This window comes from Anguilla rostrata, chromosome 1 (genome assembly GCF_018555375.3).
Source record: "Anguilla rostrata isolate EN2019 chromosome 1, ASM1855537v3, whole genome shotgun sequence".
Lineage (NCBI taxonomy): Eukaryota > Metazoa > Chordata > Actinopteri > Anguilliformes > Anguillidae > Anguilla > Anguilla rostrata.
In genome coordinates this window covers 52,031,989-52,058,282 of record NC_057933.1, presented here as the reverse complement: position 1 = coordinate 52,058,282, position 26,294 = coordinate 52,031,989, and the positions used below count along the sequence as shown (strand labels likewise).

Below are 26,294 nucleotides of genomic sequence, written 5' to 3'. Positions count from 1 at the left end.
AAAATAAGTATAGATATATTCCAGTGACTTAACTGGACTACTGATATTGAAACAATTCATTAATACACACCTTGACATTGTGCATTACCAATCTTTTACTGAAATTGTTTTTTTGCATTGACATCATACTTCATTGGTTCTACCACTACTGAGCAGAAAAAAAGGAATTATTTAACAAATCAAAAAAATAAAATAAATAAATAAATAAATAAATAGGGTTAAAGAATTCAAAAGGATAAGCAAAACACTGTGATGCATCTTATAAAAAAAACAAGCCTAGTATAAGTTGTGTTTGATGTCATTTTATTTAAATGACTTGCCCCAAGCACTCCTTGGTGCATATCTCAAGGATGTCAAACGAATGCTTTTCAAGAGATAGGGATGCAGGGGGAAAAGGAAGAGAGACGAGAAATGAACACATAACACATGCATAGGGCACACATATATGCACCCTGTGTGTGTGTGTCATGCGTTATTTTCCTTTTCCTCATTTGTATGGTTAAGGTGCACTTTTGCTGCATAGAATTTTAAGTTTAGAATGTTACATTGCTTTTACTACTGCTTGTATGTTTATGCCCTTCTATTTTTTTATTCACTACTGTTCTGAATTACAGTGTGTTCAGTGTTGTTATATTCATATTTGAAAGTGCAGCACTTTTGAATAGTAGTGCAATTCATGAATTGCACTTTACAAATATAGATGACTGTATTTCACATATACTGTACACACACATACACATAAATACATGTCTAATTTACATATATGTGTGTGTATGTGTGCACGACAGTGTGTTTGTTGCTATGTGTGCATGTACAATCCAAAAAAAGTAATGATTTTCTAACAGCCGCAGTCAATTAGACCAGGCCCAGCCCAGCTAGGGGGCGATGCTATCGGTGGTATATTCACGGGTCGTTGTCACGTGTCCGTCACTGCGTCAGCCACCGTGTCCCAAGATGACCGATCCGATACCAGCTCCCCGGTGGGTCCAAGTCCTGTCGGCACCCAGATGAGGCACGGAATTAACCCAACGCATGCCGATAAACATCTAAATCGGTTTTGTAGCCTCGGGGCTAATGGAGTGCTTACAGCTGACGGAATGTCAAACGCACAGGACAATTCACAAGCACCCCGTCCGTCAAACCCTTATAAACGCAGTGTGATTTACACCCGGCTTTTGAAAGCCTAAAGGCTTTAAAAAATGTTATTCTTTCAAGATTAAAATCTTTACAGTCAAGTAATATGTTTAATGGGGATTTTAATACACTGTCTTTGTGTCCTAATTACATGAACAGCCCTTTCCTTTTAAACTGATTACTGGCTTCTGTGAGGAATCCCTCATGCCAACAGAAGAGCTCCATACCATCGCAACAATGCTATGAACTGATGTGAGGCCGATATTTTATACAATATCAGTATCAAGGCTCTATCTCTATATATATATATATATATATATAGCTTTGATATAGCGGAAGGTGAATGCCTTTCACTGGACTCATCCAGCTTCATTTCACCGTAGTCCTTGACCAGTCTGCTGAAGGACAGCACAGACAGGTGTGCGACAGATATCCCCTCCCTGGACATCCAGAGTTGATGTTTCTGACCAGCGGCTTGTCTTTAAAGTGCACGTTGGTCAGCGCCGTCACAGAACCTTGATTTATGATCATTATTATCGTTGGACAAAGTCTGAGTAAGAGAGCGGTGCCGCTGCACTCACTGGATACGGCAATTTCTCAGACGTGTCCACTCACAAAGTGGGTAAATGGTCACACCGGGCACAATGACTACTAAATTGCTTATTTACACATGCATTGCAGATAGATATAGCTATAATAATATATACTGTCAAAGCCCTTACATTTCAGGCATTTAGCAGCTTAGTTCTACAGAGCAACTTACATAGTTCACACGCTTTACCTACCATCCATTTATAGACCTAGACATTTACTGAAGTAATTTAAGTCATGTAGCTTGCACAAAGGTATAACCCACCTGGTGAGAGAACCTTATAACCTTAGAGCTGTAGGTTCCAAGCTTTTAAAGGTTTCCTAGTCATTATGCTACACTGCCACCCCTTGTCTGTCACATGCAGTGGCAGACAGGTAAAGCTGTGCGAAACTACACACCTGCATCCTCAGTGTGCGTTTCTGCATTTAAGTGATCAAGAACTGTTTTTAAAGGAACAACAACAATGTGCAATTTTGCAGAGAAAAGAAAAGATTGACATTGGATTCCAAGCTTTGCACAACAAAAGGGTTAGCCTGAATTTGGGATGGAAACCATCGAATGTGACTTCATTTCAGATTGTGTTATTTGCCATTAATACAAATCAAGAACTTTCATGCCTTTAATTGTAAATAAAACCAAATGATTGCATTTCAAATGACACTTTCACTGAGAAGCATACTTTTTCTTTCTTTAAACCTGTTCCATGTCTCAGAGATAGACACGTATGGTTAAGGAAAGGACATGCTGAACTGAACTGATATCTGATGTCTGAGTTTAACGGCAGCTTGATAAACACGAATCCCACCCATCCACCCCCTAGGCAAGGATACCAATCTCTTTTAATGCAGGGTGTCAGGCAGACGGAGAGGCAGCAGATACCGTAGAGGGACTGAACTCACAACATTCTGGGGTCACGGGATAAGCGCTCAAACCAGCCGAGCGCCCGGCGGTCCGTGAGGCTCAGACAGGGGCGGGCTCGGCACTCCGCGGACGTCCTGAAACGCGACGCAGGCGCGCTCCGCAGTGCGGCATCGGTTCTGATGCGAAAGCGGCCAAACAGACTGGCGGGCCCGCGGGGGGAAGGCGCTGGCGCCCGTCCACGGCCCGGGCCTCCTGGAGGACGGGGAAAAAATGGAGCAGTTTGAAAAGCTGCCGCTCTTCTCCTCTCCGTCACCGTGGCGACTGCCCGCTCTCGGCAGAGCTCTGGCGCGGAGACGCTCGGATCCGGCCCCCCGTACCCCCCCCCCCCATCGCATCGCGGTCGCGGGCAGAGACGGCCGCCGAGCTGTTAGTTTCCCCAAAACGAACGAGATGAGCGAGCCCATTAGACGAGCTGGAATTAATGCCTTTTTGTGTCGCAGAAAACATATGCAGGTGGAAGCTGGAAGGCTCAAATTAGCCCCCTTTTCTGAGGGGAGGGGGGCAACTTTCTCCGCGTTGCTATGTTACTCGCAACAGACTGGTGCGACGGTCAGATGAAGGCGGAGTCTGAGGACTCAGTGTTTCTCAGCTGATGTTCCTCAAAAGAAAGGCTCACTTTCCCAAATTAAATTGGGAATGCGGGGTGGGGGTTATTTCGTAAAACAGACAAGCCAAACGGTGTATGTGGTAACAATCACAGCAAGTGGCCGTATTTAAAATTAGTGTGACGAAATAGGCCTAGTGAAACATGCACTGCTCATCTCTTAACAGTGAGAACTACAGAAAGAATCTGTGTTTAAAAAATAACAGACGAGCAAACTCTCAACAAACTGCTTGACCAACAGAGGGTACAGCAGTAAAAAAGGTTTCCTCCTGCTCTGGTTTACAAAGTTAGTACCATTAAACCTCTTTCCGCATCCTCTTTAAAAACCCCCTCCTAAATATCAGGTTTCTCTAAGATCCAGTTCGCCCACGCAATCATTCAACTCCCCCATCTGCATCGTAGCATGCTGCATTTAACTTTGTCTGCTGCTAGTGAAGACAGTCATATATCTGCCTTTTGACTGGTTAGAAAAAGGAAGAAAGATCATGGTTATCTGGCCAACGACAGTGCTGAATGAGGCTAATTATACGCACCTTTTTGAAAGTGCGAGAGGAGATTGTGTCGTGACTAATAGCCACTGGAGTACAAGAGAGTCGCAATCTTGCCAAGTCGTCAGACTCAGCCCCCTCTCTGCTCAATATCCCAGGAGATGGGCTAACATAAACACCAGAGCCAGAATGAGGAACATCCAAAGACAATAAAGCCGAAAAAAAACTACAAATCCTCTCTGAGCCTGTACTGGAGGGGCTGATCCGTACGGCGCTTTCTGCTTGTGATTCAGGCTTTGGTTTTTTTATCAGAAAGCACAACCTTTTTTCCATTCCTAATGTCTTTTTAAATCGCAAACACCTTACAGTGAGAAATACAGCGACGAGGAGGTTAGGGAGATCGTTTAGAGGCAAGAGAGGTGGATAGAGCGAGAGAAGGTGAATGGGAGAGGAAGAGAGAGCCGGGGATAAAGGGAGATGTTGAGAGGAACAAAAGGAGACTGACTGGGAGAGTGAGAGAAAAAAGAAAATGAAGAGAGGATGAGAAAAACAAAAGAAGCAAGAGACAAGCAGGGGGAGAGAGCGAGAACGATGAAGCAGAACTGTATGATACAGGGAAAGAGTGAAAGAAACCAAAGGAGAGTAACCGAGGGAACAAGACAACGAGAAAGGAAAAAGAAGAGAGGGTGAAAGAAATAAAGGGACTAGGAAACAGAGAGAGAGAGAGAGAGGGAGCTGGCACTATATCGGATGGAGAAGGGTTTATTATTCTCTGCTGTGCTCAATCAAACCCTGCCCCTGTGAGCACAGAGTAATGTTCGCGAATCTTCCCGGGGGCTTTTTTCCCTCTCTCGTTCCTTTTTTTCTCCCTGTGTGTGAGTGGTATCCATCTGTCAGCTGTCACTGCCACTGAGAGATATACAGAGCTGTCACTTCTTGTCAGCCAGCGTTTGTGAGGCCTTTCGCAGCTGTGCTACACGCACTGTCCTTATTGTAGGCCAGCACGGAGCCCAGGACAGAAACAGCGCCGAGCGAATGAAAGGGAAAAAAAAAAAAAAAAACCGGAAAAAAAAGAGGGAGAGAGTCAATGAGATGGATGGATGCATGGGGATGGGGGGAGGGGGTTGCAATGGGGATAGAGTCAGAGAGCTCCAGAGGCTTACTGGCACCCTATCAAAGTCTCTCAAAACAGGATGGGGTTCTTCAGGATTAATGATAATGCAAGGGGGTCACAAAGACCAAAATTATCCGAGTGAAAGGCTAAGACAAGAAGGGAACGGAGGGGTCTCAAGGAACTAATTAGAAACTAATACGGGTTCTTGAATGATACCATTCTGTGTCTGTGTGCGTACGTGTGTGTGTGTGTGTCTGTGTGTGTGTTTGTCTGTGTGCACGCACGCATGCATGCATGTATCAGAATGTGTGAGCATAACTGTGTGCATGGGTGTGTGTGGAGCGCGGGTGTGTTTGTGTATATTTATGTTCAGGCGTAACGCGAATAGCAGTAAAATGTGTTTACTTGGTCGTTTGGCCTCTTGCTGAGGAAGGCTGGCTGTTTATTCCGACACGTGTGGCACGATCCCCGCACACAGACACGACACGGGCGGGCGTCGGAATGCTAGAACGCAGTGACTCGAGCGACAAACGCGGCTGTGCGGCGCGAAGCACGCCAAGCGCCGGGAACGTGAGGTCGCCTGCGCGGCGTGGTCCTGATATTTCAAACTGTGCCCTGCCCCTCCACATGCACTGACAGACAGACCCCTGTTAAACTGGCTATGCCTAGATCCCCAGAAGAGGTCAGTAAATCACTGTCATCCGTGGAAAACGTGATGCATGCTGCTCGGGCAATGTTAACATTCTTAAGAGTCCCATTTGCTCTGGGACAGAATGTATTCTCAGGGCAGTATTAGTAGGAAATTGGCTTAGTTTACATTGCATTATTGTTCTAGTGTGTCAAGAATCAGGAAGATAGACTAACAACTTATAATGCTTCTTAAATGTAAAAATCTGTTAGTCTATTACAACAAAGCATCCTTTAGAATTGTCATTTAATATTAATATTATTGCTATTATTATTATTACTATTATTATTATTATTGTATTATCATTATTTTTATTATTATTGTTATTATTATTATTATTATTATTATTAACAACAACAACAATAATAATAATTTGTTTATTTATTTATTAGAAGAACAAATTGGTATGTTTGCAGACAGCTATTGGAACAGTCCCCACACTCAATATGATACTGATTGGGCCTCACGGAGCATTATAAGCGTTTATTTATGTGTTTATTAATTTATTTATTTATTTATTTGGTTAACCATTGTGGTCATTCTAGTCGTTCTCATGTTTTTTTAAAAATACATTAATAACAACCGGGATGCTTCATGCTTCGCCACACATGAAGGATAAAACACCGACAAAGGCACTTTACAGTACAGTGCGTCGTTTCTGTGCGAGATCCATTTTCGCTTCCTAAAATGGCAATGCGACTACTGCTCCTACAGGTGGTGCTCTGGAAAAATAGGACTGCGACCCTCAACACTCCAAGGCCTATACCCATACCCGAGATTATAGAATTACAAATTATTCTGTTAAGAGCAGTAAATCAATGCTGAACTCTATAATTTCGAGACAATATTTTGTATTTTAAACATCCTGAAAGTAATGTCCATGTCCGTTGAAATGTAAAAAAACAAGGCTTACGGTAACACCTACGCCAAATCAATATTTGCAAGAATTAAAAGAAACCAATTTTATAGACATCAAATGAAACGAAATGCTGACAGTAGGCTACGTTCTATTTATTTAATTGCTTCTTTAAATAAGACGTGTCTATTAGCTCCTTGTTATCAACTCCGTCAAACCATCCAATGTTTTCTGCGAAGTTGAGCGATTTACTATTTCGACAACTGCGCTCACCTCAGAGCCCCCTCCAAAGACGGCACTCCGTCTGACGATGTGTTGATAACGTTGATGTCTGTGCCGGAGAGATCCTTGACAATTTACTGCGTTTGCATAGGCACCACCAGCCCTGTCTCTCTGATCTGGAGAGGCGTGGGGGTTGAAGACGGGAAAACGGCAACACCCGCTCGTTAAACCTAAAACAAACACATTCGTAATCCAGGGCTCCTGAAAAGATTCTTCCTCTTCAAAGCGGAAATTCAAAGGAGAAGGCTTTCACCACAGGTGCGTATGTGAACAAATAAACAAACTGAACATTTATAGGTAGGCTACACATTTAACTTTAAAAATAAGACCGTGGGGGATACAGCAACATTAAAATTCGCAAAAGCAGAAGCAGAACTCAAAAGTGAGTTGAGTTTTCATCGGAAGACCAAAAAAAAGAGAAACATTTTAAGAAAGGCCTTTTACCGCTACAACTTGAGGGAGTTGTGTTCTTAGCAAGTTGATGTGAGGTCTTGGGACGACTGTTCGCTGTGCCAACAAAGATGTTTTCACGTTACATCACAAGAAAACTCAGATTTGCATTATTGTCATTAAAGCTTCCATGTTCTGAGCTTGACATGCTTATTTAATGGTTGCTTACGGCAAAGGCAGCTAGCTGCTTCCGTGTTCTACCGCTGCTTGGGGATTTACTCTTGTTTCTGCGTGTGCATTACGATTGAATCAAAACATTGTTTTTTTAAATTACATTTCCAATTCATAAAACATATTTTCCGCTACAGAAGGATTTTTATTTATGTAAAACTTTATTTTAGCTTACATAACATTTGCATAAAGGCTCTGTGCCTTTTGACCTACAACAGGCCATTTTGAATATTCTGAACAGAGCTGAATGACTTCACTTAAGACAGGTGACACAAGCAGATTGTCATTTGTGGGGTCCTGTCAGCTATTTGATGATTTCTATGTGAATATTCCTCAGCCTTGTCTTCCCCAAAATAATAATGATTGCTCCTAAGCACAACATGTCCTGTATCTATTTAAGGGTTGACTTGCTTTCAAGTTGTCTTATTTGACTATGTGAATATATTGGTTAATTGGTGATTGAATTGGAATGCAGTTTGACCTTTCTATTTTTTTGTGAAGTGCTCCGCTTCTATTCACTGTAAAGGGCACTGCAAGTATATCACATATAATCTGGTAGATGGGTTGAATCATTGCCTGTCTATGAACTTGTTCGTCTGACTTGCAGAATTTACCATACTGTACTCTGACCTGATTTAGGAGAAGAAGGGTGAACGGAACATGAACAGTCTGCATTCATATGCTGGACTTTGTGCTGGGATATACTGTATCGGGCCCTTGTAAAACTAGTGGAACGAGGAGGCCACTACAATTTATGCTGTAGGAGAGCACACACCTCATTTTGGACAACAATGAACTCTACATATTTCAACTTGCAAGAATATTTATTGTGAGAGTGGCATTGTCATCAGCTCTTTTCAAATTATATTTCTTTAGAGCGAGCAAGAGAGAGACGGAGAAAAAGAGACATAGAGAGTGAGCGAGAGAGAGACCTCAGGCACATTCTAGACACTCTTCTTTTTGTTTGTTTGTGTGTGTAAATGCAGTTTTGATGAAATATTTATGTTTCCTTCCAAACTGCCTTGTAAGGTATCTCCCGTCTTTGACTTCTCCATCTGTATCACCTGAGGTAGACATTGTGTATGCAGAGATGTCTGGAGAGATGAGGAGTGCCTGTGCATGCCAAGCTGTCATTTCTGACAGACCTCACGTCTGTAGAGTCTGTAAACCCCTTTTCTTCCCCCCACCCCCCACCCCCTCGCATCCACTCAGATCTGTTTAAAACAGAAAATGTTTAACGGAATACCTCACAGAGTTGGAAACTTCAGTTGCGCATGCATAATATTTGGGCGGGCTGAGGGAAGAAGGCAGACGTTTCGTATCGCGCAGTTCGATCCGCTCCCCTGAAGAACAGGAAGAATGTGCACTCGCAAAAGGCATTTCCTAGCAAGTTTAACGCCACCCCTCTATGTATGTATGTGCATGTACATTTTTTTTCATTAATGATGGTATTACCAGACATGCTTTCCTGGGCCATTTGACAACTGTTAACACCTTAATGATTTTAACATAGCATATCAATGTGCAGTTTTGGGGCCATTTTACACTGTATATGCATTTCAGACAGATGCTTATTAAGTGCATCATTATCATTAAAATGATAGGTCCATTAAGCACAAACAGGGTGGATAATTAATCACTAGACATAGCTATTCAGAATCTGTTATTTGTCAGATGCACTTAAAAATTGTATTAGTACTATTAAAGACTTGGAAGGGTCTTTGCCAAACTATACTAAAACAAGTCTAGCATTCTGTGCCAGCTGTCATGGATTAAGAGGGTGAGAATACACCAGGATTTTTCTTCTTAATATTTAAGTGCTTGAGCGTTGAAAACAAGCACCCAGACTCTTTTAAAAACAGGTCAAAGTTGGAGTCCTCATTTTTCAAATTGCATGTAGGAGACGTCAACTAGGAATGCTTGACCTCAGCTTGACCTTGAGGTATGACCTCACTGTCTACTGACGCACCATTTAGAATATTGATGAACACTGGCTTGAGTCATCATTTTCATTTCGACTGAAGAGTTTAATCTAGTGTGACAACCCAACATAGGTTGCAAGAAACAATCGCGGATCGAAGGCAATCAAAAGTTTGCTGTAGATACTACAGGTTAGCAATTTGTGTTATATAAACGTGCTGGTATCTCCACAGGAAGGGACGTGGGGGGTGGGGGGGGGGGGCACATTACTTTGCTACTGCTACGTGCAGCTCCAGCGTCAATTTTTTTATCCTCAACACCACAAAGCAGCTGATGTACCCATATTGTGCCGAGCTGTGGCAAGGTCAACAGACTACCCACAATTCATTTTGTTTGTGTGCCTTGCCTTCTTTTGCCTTTCTTAATTAGTTTGGCCTTCCATTTCCATTCCACTTTGCAGTAAAACAGTGCAGAGCCGTTATTCGGATGAGCCGCCATGCTAGGAACTCCTCATGTTAAGCGCATGATGTGGCAGGTGGACAGGAAGCACGTGCGAGTTAGCCGGAGCGGAGACAAAACCATGATGAAAGCTTTTTTTTTTTTCCCCGCCCGGGGACAGCTGACAAGACAATGGCATTTATCCCGCATGCTACTTCTTTCATGAGTAATCTATGCGCGATATATTTTGCGTGCCTGCGGACCCGCGCATACGTATGGGCGCACGCACCCGTGAGAGCGATTGTTTAAAGAAAGGGACAAGGGCTGGTGCGTGTATGAGCGTGCGTATGTTTTTTCACAAAACGAGAGTTAGTGCATTTGTCTCATCCGCCCCCCCCACCTCCCCCCCCCTCCTCCTCCTCCTACTCTGTCTATAAAGGCTGCTTGAAAAAAAATTAGCCCAGGGAGGTATGAATGTCATAAAAACCGGGTTGGGAATTGTTGGTGTCAGTCAATAAATCAGTCAGATTTTAATTACCAGGGATGTGATGAGGAGCAGTGACAGGCACCAGGTTTGTGGGTTAACATTCCTTCTGGGCCGGACTCTACCAAACCTTGACAGAGCAGGGGGGGGGAATAGAGGTTGGACTCAAGAACATACCATTTTTGGTACATGTTTAAGAGCTTGGGGAGTCTGTGAAAGTAGTCACAGGAGTGCAATTCACTAACAGTGCAGGGACATTTTAATCTACCCACCTTTATTAACTCAATTTTGAGTACTTAGAATAATCTGTGTCACATACTCCATTGTACTCTGAATATGTTAACCCCCCTTGCCCTTTTGTAAGCCTACGAACGGAGGAAAGTGAGAAGGTGGTTGCAGTCTGGTGATATGATTAGGGAGTGCAGGAAAATGGGAAATGAAATGTAAAATGGTGCACTGCTGGTATAATCAGGAAAATATGAAGGCCTTTCTCCCTTGTCTCTCCCAAGTCCTGTATCTGTTACTAATGAAGATGATGAGCTTGCTTAAAGCAGAAGATGATAATGATAACAACAGGGATAATTCTGGGGAGGAAGTTGATGTTTATAAGGATGAAGGATTGCAGATGTAGAAGAATAAGTTTAAAGTTTGGTGTTTCTAGAGTAGATGAGTGAGTGTGTGTATGTATGTGTGCTATAACGATAAGGTTGAAGACGACTAATGAAAAAGGTGAAAGTTTGTTGCTGGTAGAGCAGGTTTACACGTGCAGGGGTGTATGGGTACAGTCACAAACGCTTGTGTGTGTGTGTGTTTGTGTTAAGGGTGGATAACCCAGCTTTAGGGGCCCACCGTTTCCTCCCCTGTCTCTTTAAATCTGCTTCTCTCCACCCTGCAGAAATGTGTGCCTCTGATGGATGGCACAATGGAGTCATCCATAAAAGGCCAGCGGAGGAATCACACTCATTTGCATACTGTAATTATTCTCCCAATCAGGCCACCTTTACTGCTGCCAGAATATCTACTGTCAGCATCACCCTATAGATCACAGATGAGAAGCCAACCCACTGGAGGACAGTAACTGTTAGAAGCTGGCGGGGAGTCTCTGACAGTCACCTCCCCCACCACTCGCACCCTCCACCCCCACACCCGCCTTGGTTATGGGGAGACAGAGAGCAGATGAGTCTTACTTTAGGGGGGCCAGCATGCACCCGGATCCAAATCTCTATGGTAATCCGAGTTTCTCAGGACCAGTTAGCCAGCAAACTCACATTTAGGCAGATAGGGGAGGGAAAGTGATAACAGTTGAACAATAGCGATCTGCACAGTATTGTCACCGTGACAACCAGGAGGAAGGGAAAGTCCTCACTAAATTAACTTCTGTTCAGTTACACGTAATCAGGCGAGGGGGGAAATATCCATTAATAGAGATGTAAAAATTGACGGACTTCTGCAAACACAGCGTTGACAGCAGCCACTTGTTGTATTGAAGGAAACCTAAAGTGTACCAAGCTAAGCAGAGAGAGGTGCCGGTGTATCACCTGACACAGTGTCTTTGGAATGATCAAACGCAATTGTGTAAAGACCAGCAAAAATGGCGTCTGCAGTCCAAATAAGAAATGTTTCTATTAGAATGCTACTGAAAATGTACCTTGGAGTGATAAAAACACTGAAAACACCCACCTAAGACAAGTGCTTCCTAATTGCTTTGTTGGTGAAAAGTGGCATAATGTGATTAGCTCGATTGCATAGTGGCCTTTATTCAGATGCCTGGCCTCTTAGTGGTATGGGAATGTTGCTATGGTGTGACCAGAGCTTCATTCTCAGCTCTGGGATAACAGTGAAGAATATATAAATTATAGCAATATTCTCAGAGTTTGTATTTTAGATGAATTGGATGGACTTTGGAGGTCCACTAAATCCCTATACCCTGGAGTAAAATGCAAAGTGTGAACTTACTAGATAAAAGAATAGTAGTATGTAAATAAATGGATGTCATCCTAATTGATATTTTGGAAGGGAAACAAAATCCCTCCATAGTATATTTGATTTTGGCTCTCACCATGCTGTGAAGAGTGCGATAAATTATGGACAACAGACTGATCTGTGTTCAGACTTATTGATTTTGTCAGAGTTAATGGGATAATTGCATTCGGTTATCACCTGCATTGTTTTTAATTGTCAAATAATACAGCCTAGGCTTTTGTTGATGCAACATCTGTTACTATAAACTATGAGGGCTGGTGCTGCTATGCAGTGAACAGATACCTTGACCGACTTTCCTCGAACGCAGATCTGCATATGTTCGCACACAAACACACATGCCTGTATGTACGCATACACACACACACACACAGACACGTGCGTGCACGCACACATATATAACTGTCAAGATTTAATACAGGTGCACTGATGCTTAAATTGTAGTATTGTATTAAATATATTTCAATACTGGTCAATACATGAAAAGTAATGCTGGCATGTACAAACAGTATTTATCATGAATTATCTGCTAATTTTAGATTTATATATTCTAGGATTTTTGAACATGAAAAGTGAAAATACATGCATTGGAAATACAGTTAAACTGTAATGGAATGTAAATATGAAATAAAACAAGTGGTCCCCTATTAAAAAACAGGATGTTTGCACAATTCCAGCTGAACAGACCGCGTTTACTGCAGCAGTCGCAGCTGTAAACCGTGCGCGGCGTCTGAGAGGAGAGGTTAAGCGTGATGTCTGCCGAGCGGCTCGCTTTGCAGCGCGCGGTCCGGACCCTTCCTCTTTCCGCCGGCCGCAGAATCGCCCCGCGTTCCTGCCGTCGTGTGTTTACTGGCACGGTGTTTTATTGGGAGGGCCCGCTCCCGGCCGCCCGCCGGCTCGCCGTCACGTGACTGGCGCTCGTGAAGCGCCGCGGAGCTCTGTTTGCATTCCTCATTGGCTAAAAATTTGTCAGAGAGGACAGGCATTAAAGCTGTCACCGCTGATGAGGATCAGATGTTTGATTTCAAACAGCAGAAAGCAAACACTTCTGGTCCAGCTTCATTACCCAAACCCCCAAACCCCCCCTCTGGTGGGGGGCACCCCTCCCCTCGCCAACCCCCGCTTTCCGCCCCGGATCCACGGCCTCCCTCCCTCCCTCCATCCCTCCCTCCCTCCCTCCCTCCCTCCCTCCTTCCCTGCCTTTGTCTGCTTCATCACGCCGCTTCTCCAGGCAAGGCCTGGCTCTGAGCCTCCGCTAAATTACGCCTTACACGTTTCGCGGAGGGCAAACTGTCACATCGTGGCGTGTAAAAAAACTCGGCCTGTCATCGGTCTAATTCACGCCTCGGCTCCGCTCGTCTCCTTAACGAGCTCGTAGGCTGAGAGCGAGCGGAGACGTTCTGAGAGATCCGTGCCACAAACGGCGGGCCTTAATATCGAGCGTCTGTACCTTTCCCTTTGGCGGGAATGAGCTCACTTCCTGTTCTGTGTTGTGCCCACTCAACTCTGCACGCGCCCATCTCACCGTGTCCCGCGTGTTTTGTGTTGTGATGGGATGGAAGAGTATTCTGAGGAAAGAACACCTGCAACTACTGCTAGCATTCACATGTCATGGCTGTCTGTGTTGCATACCCAATATTTAAAATGCATCGCACATACAGAGAAAATATATCAGTGTGGGCGTTGAACGTTACTTGACATTACTAAAAACCAGCCCACTTCTCTGTGGGATGTAAACTTGGTGAAAAACATACATGGAAAGTAATGAAAACCTTTTTTAAGTGAAACACTTGTACTTGATTTAATTTTGCAAAAAAAAACATAGGGACTTTAACAAAATTACCAAAGCACCCAGGTGCATTGCGCTGAATTTAAAATAAGACTTCAGCATGTGTTGTATGCTGTGAAATTACTTTGTGAACACTCTGGCACTGAGAAGCATAATGTGTTTGCTGCAATATGTCACACCAGCCTGTGTGACTCTCAACCTCCCTTAAGTAAGGTGTATTAAACATAGAAAATCCAAACATGAAAGAATATTTTAAATGTGCAGTATGCAAACATAAATGACATATATTTGAGCATAATGTAGACTGTATATCCATGAATTTTATGGAGATTTTGATGATTTCAATATGCATGTGATATATATTTCAATATATACACCATGTGTAAATATGTTCATATTTGATTCGTTGCCATATGGGCAAACTGCTTTTTCATTCGGGTATCTTTCCCTTTCTAATGTGTCTGTGGTTTCAGACATCCAGTTCTGAGCATGAAGTGGCAACACAGTGTACGCAGACCAGGGAACATACTGCTCTTCTCTTCCCTTTCTGTGCTACAGCGCCCCCTATCCTCAGATCACCCTGCCAGCATTTCACAACAGAGAAAAAACAGAGAGGAGGATAACACATGCCCTACATACAAATCCCTGTGAGACTATGAAAATCTCTCAGCTTCTTACAGTAGTTGTTTTGTCATGTTTTATATCGTTCTACTAATAAAACGCAAGTCCTTTACTAAAGACTCCCAGTCCCCGAAGAGCTTTGTTCTAAATGCACTGCAAATGCGAGAGTTTGCCTTCAAAACTTGTTTTTTTCCCCCCTCCATTGTTAACCACAGGCAGTTTTTTTTATTTTTTTTGTAAGTGAACCGAGAAACAGTATTTTATATGCATATTAATAACAACATAAAAATCAGCCAGATGGTAAATTTGGCTGCCCCTTGTCATTCAGTGGATATACGGCTCGTCCTGGAGAGGAAAGGCCCACGAGCGGCGGTCATATGTTGGGGGGGGGCTGTGTCGTGGTCGTCCCGCGCTCGAGTCAGTTCGGTTCGCGCCCGAGTTTCGGCGCGCGGCTAACGCGCGGGTTAAGTGAGATGCATGGTGTCGTGCGCGGCCTGGACGCACGAAGCTAAAGGCACCTTCCGGATGGCTCCCTGCCAAAGCGTGTTCCTGACAGCGAGCCACGCGCGGGACTTCACCCAAAAGAGACGACTCCATCTCCCTCATCCATATGCACGGGGCCTCTGAGGACAGAGCCGTCAGGGGAGGCCCTGAGATCAGGCAGAGATAAAACAAACATGGGTGTGACACCCAGGCCCTTTGCTGACATTTCTGAAATCCTTTTCACGTTTTAAATTCCTGATTATTCGAATATTGCCCTCATTCAGAAATACTATGATTTTGGACAACAGCCGGCTTCATATTACCATAACAGTCTTCGCCCTCTGAGCGCCGCACAAATGCGCACACACACACACACACACATACACACACAATTGCACTTCCCCAGAGTGACCCATTTGTGTTTCAGTGCAACCTGCATCTGTTAAGCAATGGAATCTGTGAAGTAATGAACCAGGATAGAATGCCAGAATGAGCGAATGGTGTCTGTGTATGTGTGTGTGTGGGGGGGTCGCTCATATCATTCAGAGATGATAATAAACTATATACGTCCATTAAAAAATGAATTCACTTCCATACTGTAAGTCAACAGCTCAAGAATCAATAAGGTGCTTGTGTCCTTGAGATTAAGGCCTAAAAATGTACACACAGACTGGTCAGACCATTTCAAACTGAAATTAAAATGAACCATAAGTCTTATTCAGGTATTAGAGTAGATGCTGGGCCCCATGACACCAAATGTGTTTCTCTTTTAACAAAAATAGGCCACCATTTCAAACTGTATCTCATTGGTGCACAGGCTGTCATGTCTATCTGTTGTCTGTCGGCTTAGTCAATTTGAAACTCAAAAGGATTTATTTTGAATGAGGACTATTTTTTTATTATGGATCATCCACAAAAGCCTTAATTGTAGCCCCACTTCAGACAGCCACTCACTTACACTTGATAAGTCTTTGATATCCAGCGCTTCACTAATTGTAGTCTCCGCAGTACATCCATCTTTTTTCAATTTCCTGATAATTAGCCTCTAACTCTTTCATCTGTCTTTTCCAGCGCACTAAATCTCCTTCTTTAATGAAAGTTCTTCTGCACCCAGCAAGGTTGACAAAAATTCCAGCCCCATCCTTTCAGCAGCCAGTGTCCTGTAAGAAATGGAATAATGTTCACCTACAGTTTACCCGAACCGGGATTGAAAATGACTTCTGTTAAACCTGTTTGCAACTCGAAGCTACGACAGAGCATACCTGAAATTCAGACACTGATATGCACAGTATTGTGTAAGGTACAAGGTACACAGTACTCTTGTTTATGATTGGGCTTTTCTCATGTTAATGGCATATTTTGTACTGACCACTTGATGTTCTTTATTTAGTGTTTGAGTTATTACTAAATGTCTTTTCTTTTTGAATGAATTGAAGATATTATAACCTTAAATATATTGAACAGTTAAGTCAGTTTGGTTTGAGGCGTGATTGAGTCACCCCCTAATTCGGTTAAAAGGCTTATGACGCTGTTAACATTTGTGCACTTTTTCAGGCCTGTTAAGATAAGCTTGTTATTATTACACATTTTTTGAATATGATTAGATTGTGATTGTACACACGGATATGATATATTGCTACAAAAGAATCTGCAGAAATTCTTAAAACTCCAGAAATTCTATGGCAAGCATTTAGGAAATTGTTAAAACACTGAGATAGACAAGCAGGACAGAACTAGTGATATTAAAAATAGGCTATTATAAAAGAGAAATAAGTTTCTGTTTGCAATAAGTCAGCATAAAGTGAAGCTGTTTTGTTGATATTTATTCATGAAGTATTAATAATTTGAGACAATTCCTTTCAAATGATTTCTATTGATGATACTTAGCATACTATCATCAGAACTCCACAGTGCCATAATCTGTAGTGGTGAAGCCAAGAATTGCACCTTTTGTCCACCCTACAGCAGTGTTGATTGGCTGCCATTATTCTTTACTGCAGTGCAGTGCAGCATCAGCAGTGCTTTCTGAGAAAAGACCTGAAGATGCTATCTCCTCTGCTGACACCTGCGTGTCACACGCGAAAATAAACAAAAACATAAATAAAGGACGTGCAAAAAAAAAAAAAAAATCACATCGGAATCGATTTTTCAATGATGCTCATTGTTTAGATAAGGAGTCATACGTTCCTAATGATCTCATCGCTCTGGGAGGGGTTGAGTTATTTCACACCCCGCGAAACGTGGCGGTGTTTTAAAAGGGGAAGCTGCAGTTTTATTGCTAAGTGGGTTTCAACGCGGTAAAGTGCCTGGGGGCTGTGGTTAACGGGGTCATTTAGAGAGGATGGGAGATCAATACAGATAGGTGGAAGAGAGGTGCATCTTTGTCACTGTGATGTGCAGTTAGAGCCTGATTGTTCTGGGTATCGAGCGTACGACGGACAGAGCTAGGCCCAGCCTAATTTCTTTACTTGTAATATACCTTCCTCTATTGCAATCACGCTTCACCCTACTTCTACAACAGGAAAAGGCTAAATTGTGTCGACACCTTTTTTTGTTAATTGAATTTAAAAGAATGCATACAGTGTAAATGCATTTTTAAAAATATCCATGCTGCATATCACTCCTGTATCAACCAGAATAGTGTATCCAAAAACCTCTAAGTTTCTTATAATGCTGTTGGATGGACGAGCAAAATAGTGATCTTAAAATGAGGCATATGCAAAAATGAATGAATAAATAAATAAATAAATAAACAGTATGGCCAAAGTGATTCTGAAGCCCACAGGTGAGTGTAAACCCAGGATGTTTACTGTGAGGAGTTTTTATTTTTCCTCCCTTTCCTCCCTTTTGTTTTCCTGTTTCATTGAAGTTCCCAGAATTGCCTGGGGCCTCTCTCCTGGCAAGCCCAGGATGGTGCCATAGTCTTCCTTCAGGAGTCAATTAGGCATGCAAGACGTGCCAATCAAGGCTCGCCCAGCGTGACGCGTGCGAAGGCGGGCGGGAGGGAGGGCTCCTTTCAGAGGCCGTGACACAGACTTCTCACAGCATTACAAACGTTAAACATGATTTCTGACACATGCCGAACCCCAGCCACTGCAGGTATGTGAATGAAAATAAGACCCCCCGCCCCTTTTGAGTCTTTTTTTTCCCGCCATCTTCCTTTGACGCAAACTGTCTTACCACTGTCAACCAACAGATGGCAGGCTTCTTAGATTCGATAGAAGAAAAGGTCTAGAGAAGTGATTTTCCTTAATAAACATTTGTGCTTAATTTTGACTCATAAGTAAATACACACATTTATTTTAAAACACAGTTTGGCAAGTTAATTTTAGTGATTGTTGAATTTGTCAACCAGAGTTTTGAAAAAAAAAAACAAGATGTGTTATTTAATTGTGAGTCAAAGAAACTGTATGTTAATAGCAGGTTAAAGAACAAATGCTGAATCACTCTGGGCCAGTGTCTTGCATTTGTGACATTTGTAAACTAAAAGATCTATTCCATAGTTTTTTTCTTACAAAAAAAAAGTGAACATGGCAATTTTAGTATTGCAGCTATGTTAAGTGCTCATTGAACAGTTGTACGTTTCACAGAAAAAGATTTCTACTACGGCTGAGTGATTTAAAAAAATAAAATAAATGTGCAGCAGAAACATGTTTTTTTGTCTTGCCAGTTCTCATTTACGAGCCAGTGTTTGCACTGGTTGTAAATTAAAAAGAGAAAAAAAATATCTCCATTCCCATCCTGCTCCATCGAGGTGGAATGTCACATATTTTGTTTTTCAACGTCTTTATAGTTCTGCAGGGATGTGGGAGGCGTATCAAATAACCGCACGCTGGGCCTCGGCCAGCATTTCGCTCATCTATCACGTCTGGGGGCGACCGCACCGAACAACTGGAGGTCAGCTTTTTCTCCTCTGCGTCTGTCACTCCGGGCCCTGGGCTCTCTAGCCAATCATAGAAGCTTTCCCCATGATTCACTGGGTGTGGTGTGTCCCAATACTGAGACAGGAGGAGGTACTGTTTTTTTGGTTTTTTTGAAGAATGCTATATTTACTTATACTCTACTAAAAAACATGTATTTTAGTGTCATGAAAGGTGAAGCAAAAACCATTTCCTGTTTTTGTACTGTGTCATATTCATTGAGTTTATTTGTGTAATTTCAGGTTGCAGTTCAAAGTTGTTGTGAAACGCAAACAAACTATGTACTATTAACTGCTAATGACAATTTATGAAACTGGTGCCAGAGATGTAATCAGGCTAAATAAAGCTAAAGCAGAACATTTTGCCAGCAATTCAGTTTTGATATTCAGGCTGTCATTTGAGGGTGTGTATGAGCGCTACCTTGGAAAAGTGGGAGTAGGAGACGTTGTCATTGCGACAACACATTAACTCATCATACAGTATGTGTGCATATGGATATTTAACAATTATGAAATAAATAAACTGTAGTGGTCTGTAACTGAGTTGTATTAAATTCATGGTAGGTCCTTCTTAATTGATTTCTATTTTTTACAAAGTAGTATCTTGACTAGAATGTCAGAAAACATAAGTGTGTCTTGCCATAAAATACCTGGGTAGGTTAATTTGACAGTTTTGACTGACAGTTGGTTTGTACCTTTGAACTCTGATTCTGGTTCAATGACAGAGGATGCCTTCAATTCCACTGTGACATTCAGACCATTAAAACAGACTGCTATAAAAATTAATACATGAATTTATTTGAAAATAAGTGTTATTGTCCATGTCTTCTAAATCAATCCATATCATGTTTTTACGCATTCGAAAAACTGGCTGCTCTTTTTCACCATAATAATATTTTCCACTTATTTTAAGGATGCATATTTGAGAAAGAATGTGATAGTGTAGTGGTGTTTGGGAAGAAGGAACATAGTCCAGACAGAAAATCTTTTGGTGAAATACACATTTGGAGAAAAATGATTTTGAACATTTTCATTCTGAGATAACTGCAGGTAGATATCCAGCCTAAAGTATTACTGAAAATGACAAGCTAAAGCTCCCTTTAACACGAGGCGGTGCTTTTAAAACATCTGTCATGTTTGCTATTTCTTATCGCTTCCTTATCTCTTTTTTCAGAAGGCATCTTGTGTCCCAGTGTGCCCCATATGCTGAATGACAATGGCTCTCTTTGTTTACTCTTCGGTCAGGAATACCTGCCTGAGTGGCTCGGATTCCTGCTTGTTTTATGCCCAGGTTGTAAATTCCTGCTGGTGCGACACTTCTCCCTGCATACGCACACCCAGGCTTATTACCAATCTGAGAGCTGTAGCCTCTGGTGATGATGCCAGTCATGATGAAGTTGTCCGTCAAGTATTTATTAAAATCACACCCCCCCCCCCAACCCCCTCTTCTGCTTGGCAGCTCTCCCTCAGGTGCGCGGTGAGACTCGAGATTAATTAAATGTCTGACTGCTTAAGCTCATTGATGTATTTATGGGTTTTTGAAAAAGTTAAGGTGTCAAAAAAACCCACTAAAATAATCATGAAAATACTGCAGTACCAATGACTGTTTGACAACATTAAACTACAGCGTGCAAATAAAACTTTTTGCCACAAAATGACCACGACCGATGGGCCCTGTGTTTATGTCTCTCCTGCTGTCTGAAAATGATTTTTCTGTTAACCTTGTGATCTGTGGTTGGGACCTAGATCTGCTGTCTTTATATAGACCAGATATTCCATGCAACCGGTCCAGAGATCCCATCTATTGGTCATGGATGGCATGCTGTTTTTATTTTTTATTTATTTGTTTGTTTTTACTCAGCTCTTAACTGATACAGTAAGGCAGTTGATTATAAGACTGACTAACCACACCTGGGTTTTTGGGCCTAAATTGGTTGCTGATTTTAGGGTGCAAAAAAAAACAGGTCCTGTACCCCCCTATGACCAGTTTTGGGTACAGTGTTTGTTTCTCTTATGCTAGAACAGGGTGCATGGTAGGTGGCGCTGTATTTTCATTGATTCCTCTGTTCAGGTACTGGCTGTCTGTTGATCTAGTTTGATCTAACAATGACCATAAATTGCCAGTGTCACTGTCTACCTATTTTAATCTTGATTGCTCTTATGTCCAGCATCACTATAATGTTAACTGTGCTCTAAGAGCTTGGGACTTCCATTCAAGAGGTTTTGAGATGCTGTTACACAGGTCTCTTGCATTATTGTTTTTTCATTCAAACCTAGAATGGACAGTTGACATAGTAAGATATCAGCTTTTGGAGCAAGCATACAGCAAATAGTACGCTGGTTTAATTTGTCTTATGGTAATTAATTACAATACTAAACAATGTCGCATTTGTCCCAGCACAAATATTTCTTGAAACTATGAATAAAATGCTAACAAACAAGTGATGCAATTAGCAATCATACAGCCCAGTGATATTCATCTTAGACGGCTGCACCTTGTTGAACTTCGGCGATGGACACTGCTGTCAGTGCTGTTGTTTTTCTTGTGGAGACCACCTTCACTTCTTCCATTCCTTTAATGCGCAGATACAGTGTAAGCTAGCTTCTTATCCTGCTGGCTCTCCAGATGTCCCGCGAGGCCAACTTGGCTAAACGGTCTGTGCAGCAGATCACTCTCCCTCCAGATGAGAATTTAAAGTGGGGGGACATACTCTCACAAATGCGTTTGGAATCAAGGCCTCTGTGCAGTCATCCCATCTTGCAATAGGAATTGCCAAGTACTCCAGTACACTTCAGTGGCCTGGACAGTGTTAGACGTGGCTTCAGGCTTCTGACTCCACACAAAGCTACAATTGGCTATGGAGTCACCCACTAGAATCTGCCAATCCACACTTGGATGTGCACAATTCAATCCTCGGATAACTCCTGGCTAAAGATGATTCCAAATATACAGTATACTGTAACTCGCATTTACATTTACACTCATGTTTACATTTACATTACACACATTTAGCAGATGTCCTTATCCCCAGAGTGACTTAGGATTCACAATGCATCCATTTATACAGCTGGATATATACTGAAGCAATGCAGGGTAAGTACCTTGCTCAATGATACAATGGCAGTGCCCTACCCATGAATTGAACCTGTGACATTTAGGTTACAAGACCAGTCACTTACCCATTATACTACACTGCCGCCCCACGTTTTTGTCCCATTGGCTGTTGAATATGCAGTAGATAGCTTGGCTGGCATATTTGTTTCACAGAGAACAGCAAATGTAGGGTAGCAACCTCAGGAGCTGCTTGTAGACTCAGAGGAAGATTATTATTTATATGAAAATTATTATCATACTTTTATGAAAAGGGAAAGCAAGGCAGACTCAGGGGCAGTCGAGACGGCAGGCAACTCCACCGGTGGACGGGTGCAGAGGTCTGAAGTTGCGTGAAACCGATCTCGCACGTCCTTCATTAATCTCCTGCCCACCCCAGGTGGCATGTTAAATCAAATTATGGGAAACCGCAGTTGAACTGTCCATCTGTAACCTTGTCGTCTGTAATATTTGATAAACGTGGTTACAAGTCCCCCAACGTCCTGCTTTGAGAGCGTTGTCCATCTAATGTCCCAGTTTAGGAGATTATGCCATCTCTACGTGATTCCAAAAGCTGGTCTCTGTGGAGGCTTCTGCAGAATGTTAAAACACACATTTTTGGAAATTAGGGGATTTTAATTTATGTAAATGCATGCTACCTTATTCCAAAATATGTAAATTGTTGGCACAATCAAATATATAATTATAAATAACATATTGTCAATTTGGAATATGAAATCAAATCCTATAATGAAGACTTGTCAAACCCCATATTTGGATCATATATTTTTCATGTATTTAATATATATATGTCTGTAATTGTTCATTTTGCATAGTCACATATATTGTGTCATGAATTGGTAGCAATAAAAGTTGAATTAACAGTAGGAATATCAGAAATATCATCATGGCACAGAAATGTAATTGTACGTTCACTGGAACCATCATAGAAATAGTGTTCCCCATTTCTTATTACTGAAGTAGCCCAACTTGCAAGTGCATCTTAACACAATTACACAACAGTAATTACCGAAAGCACCCCGTTCCTTATAGAAAAGGGCCATGTGTCTATTTGATCTTAAGGAAGAAATACCTTTATTATATCAGCATGCGTTATTTCAGTGTCAGAAAAAAAGCTGTGCTGGGTTTGATTAGATTCCCGCTGTAGGGGAAAAAATGGCTCCTTCTTCCTTCGTATGTAATTTGCAGAAAAAAAAGAGAAAGAAAATAAGCAAGATAAAACAAAGCAAGTGCTACTTTGGGCACTGTGTACCAGTGAGATTAAATTATATCTTGGGGGCAGTGTTGTGGGGTATTAGGTACAGTTTATTGATGTTTGCCCTCCGGGGGCCTTACAAAAAATCACTTTTCAGCTTTCATTAATTTCCCACACCAAGCGGAGGACAAAGTTGTTGTAAAGCCATGACTTTCTTGCAGTGACTCACACGTGCGATAGAGCGCTGATTTTTTTGCGATGTCCCGTCACTTACCCGACAACGGGATTTCGTCTCTGCGTACGATTGAGCTGTTAACCGACAACACGCATTTTGTGGAAGAGGCGGAAATAATTTCTGGTGCTTTTGAGCCGCCGGTCCGGTGGAAACGATTAAACCCCGACTCGGAGTCTCTCAAGGTGGAATGAGATGATTCACGGCTGTCCCATGGCTAATGTGCTGTTACTCACCGATGTCAGCTTTTTCATTCTTTCTGAAATCATATGGACGCCACGTTTCTGATTAACCATGACTGAGTAATGTTTCGTGGCTACGCCATAGTATTTCCTCGCACGGTTTGACAAACTATTTTGAGACCGTACGAGATGGCTAATCTAACTACTTTGTCTGGGACTTGTTTGTCTAAAAATGTTTTGATTAGCGTTGTGTATTGTCCTCTAAACAGTTCAGTGGCTCATTGGCCAGTATATCATCCATAATGTCTTCCATTTTACAGTTCTGAAATATGCTATTTTGCAGTCTGCTCCTCATAATTGCACAAATTCATGGCTGATGTAGTGCTATTCATTCACTCGAGCACTGCAGGAAAAGTTAGCAGGATTGAAACAGGACCAGCTGCATCTAAGCAATAAATCGGAGTAGGCAATATTCAATTATAGTGAACACATATAGTGATCCTGGGTATCTAAATGTAATGGGGTATTTTTCCTAATAAACTTAATCCTGGCTCGGCCGTTCTCTCCAGCGCTCTGTATTTGTAGATTGATGCTCTTCTCTTGTGTTTGTTGTAATCTTCACAGCCCCCTGTGCTGGGCCTGTCACCAGATTGCACCATCATTTTTCATAATCCCCCCACCCCCCCACCCCCCAGTCTCCACCAGACTCTGCTGCAGCTGAACACCTGCAGACTCCATCGAGTCAAACTGAGTATGCTTTAAAAAGAAAAGACAAAAAAGTGGATTAAAATGCATACACAAAACATCCCTGTTACCATGGCAACACTGAAAGGGTGTCCAAGTCTTCAGCTGCCCCCCCCCTTACCCCCACCCCCCCCGATTTAGAGTGTGGCGAGAAGGCAGCGGTGAAAATTGAGACCGACTTCTTGCTCATCGATGCAATTGATCGCCACCCCTGGGCTTTTGGTCAGAGCTTAGGCCCCAAGATTTCACTGTATGTCAATATGAATGTATAGTGAGGTCTGTGCAGTTAGCCAGTTAGGAGTGGATACCTCTTGAACAATGGAGTGAGGCTCTCATTTTATTGACTGCCAAAGACATATACCATGCAGACTTTGGCGGATGACTCCCGTGAAAGTTTTGGCAGCAGAAGTACTTGTGCAGCCACATGCCCTCGCAGACGAATGCACGCGATGCTGAAATCGCGGCAGAATTTGATGACATGCAGAGTCTATGAGGCAACGTACAATTTGAGCTGGAGCGAATGTCAGTTTGAGTGGGTGTGTGTCAGTGTGTGTGTGTGTGTGTGTGTGTCCAAGCGTCTATGTGTGCGTGTTCAAAGACTTTACATAGCGTCCCTCCTTCGATGAAAAAAGTAGACTGAGTCCGACGTGACCACGAGTAATTACGAAGCTTCAGAGTCAACTGAAAGGGTATGGAAGACATTAGGAAAAATTGGAGGGGCCTGCTTAGCTTTATTGTGTTGAAGACAAATTTCTTCAAATGTTTAGCTCTCCCAGTGACACTAATAGTCTCCGGAGATACGTGGGTTTTCCCATTATTCACCAATTACTCCCCTCCACTGCTATTTCCATCATTTCAAACGGCAACATGCGTGTTATTTCAACAGATCACGCCGGACACTTACTGGAGACTACCTTGAAAGGGCCTGGCCACCGCAATTACCTCTGATGGAGGTCCAGCCTGCTCCGCCCGTTATTTTCCGGGCTTGCGTTTTTGATCCCGGGGTTTGCCCGGTGCCGCTGAGCGTTCCCTGATGTGTGGCGAGACGGCGCGGCGATGGCGTGAGGACATTCGCCGTTTCGGAATGAGAACCTCGCCAAAGCACCCTGGGCCTCATGGTGCTAAGGAACCCAGACACACTCACAGCCCAGAGAACCAGCTATGAGGCCATAATGGATGAGAGAATGGCAGCAGAGTTGCATGTTGGGTAATGGCTGGTGATTGAGGCCTGTGATGGGTCACTGTGGGTGAGCAACTGAGCAAGCTCATTATTATTATCATTTAGGAAACCCTTTACATAACCCTAAGGGCTGTACAGACTTAACTGTGCGCACCAATTAATCGATGATTCATATGTGCTGCCCTTGTGAAATCCAGCTATATACAGTAGAGAGTCGTAGAGAGAGGTATAGAGATGTTTTATCTTTGAGTTCTCTACCTCATCTGCACCAGGAAATCCAGATGAGTGAATCATCAGAGCAGCTGAAATATATAATGATGGAATCATAACCACACAGACCAAAAACCTAAAGTAAAAATGAGTGGGTTTGTAGAATGAATTGTTATCTTGTCAATTGCGCAGCTGTAAAACAGATAACATATGCAGTGACTATATAATTTTACCCCCCAATTGATTAAGAACCTGTTAAATGGAAACTAATATGCCCCTGGGCAATGTTTCCTTGACGACATACAGCAATGACTGGAATCACATTTACAAAATATCTAATTTTTTCTTCCATTTCATAGTTCAAGGTAACGCCTTCGCCAAGCTTGTTAACACCTTCAATTCACCCTTCATATCAATATCAGTGACACATGCAGAATGATCCTTTAATTATATGGAGCCGCCCTGTATCATCCACACTGTATCGGAATAAAAGCACCCGCTCTCA

The 26,294-nt window shown here is 42.5% G+C and overlaps 2 long non-coding RNA genes across 5 annotated transcripts in view; one reads left to right on the top strand and one right to left on the bottom strand.

Annotated features, from left to right (window-relative positions):
• LOC135258263 (uncharacterized) overlaps positions 1-7,448 on the bottom strand; it is a 23,072-nt gene extending 15,624 nt beyond the window's left edge. Inside the window, exons 1-5 of one of the 2 annotated variants that reach the window (XR_010330930.1) lie at positions 7,299-7,448; positions 7,124-7,186; positions 6,671-6,849; positions 2,626-2,839; positions 78-993 (exon numbers count right to left, since the gene is read on the bottom strand). This is a non-coding gene — a long non-coding RNA (uncharacterized LOC135258263). Of the gene's footprint in view, positions 1-77; positions 994-2,625; positions 2,840-6,670; positions 6,850-7,123; positions 7,187-7,298 lie in introns of those variants that run through there. The other variant, XR_010330931.1, reaches the window with a different exon arrangement.
• On the top strand, positions 6,802-26,294 carry LOC135258256 (uncharacterized). 3 transcript variants are annotated; one of them, XR_010330929.1, is made up of 4 exons: positions 6,802-6,937; positions 17,885-18,114; positions 18,809-18,912; positions 25,286-26,294. It is a non-coding gene; the product is annotated as an uncharacterized LOC135258256 (long non-coding RNA). The 3 variants fall into 3 exon arrangements; XR_010330928.1 differs by lacking the exon at positions 25,286-26,294 and adding an exon at positions 19,178-20,082; XR_010330925.1 differs by lacking the exon at positions 25,286-26,294 and having other exon boundaries at positions 18,809-20,082.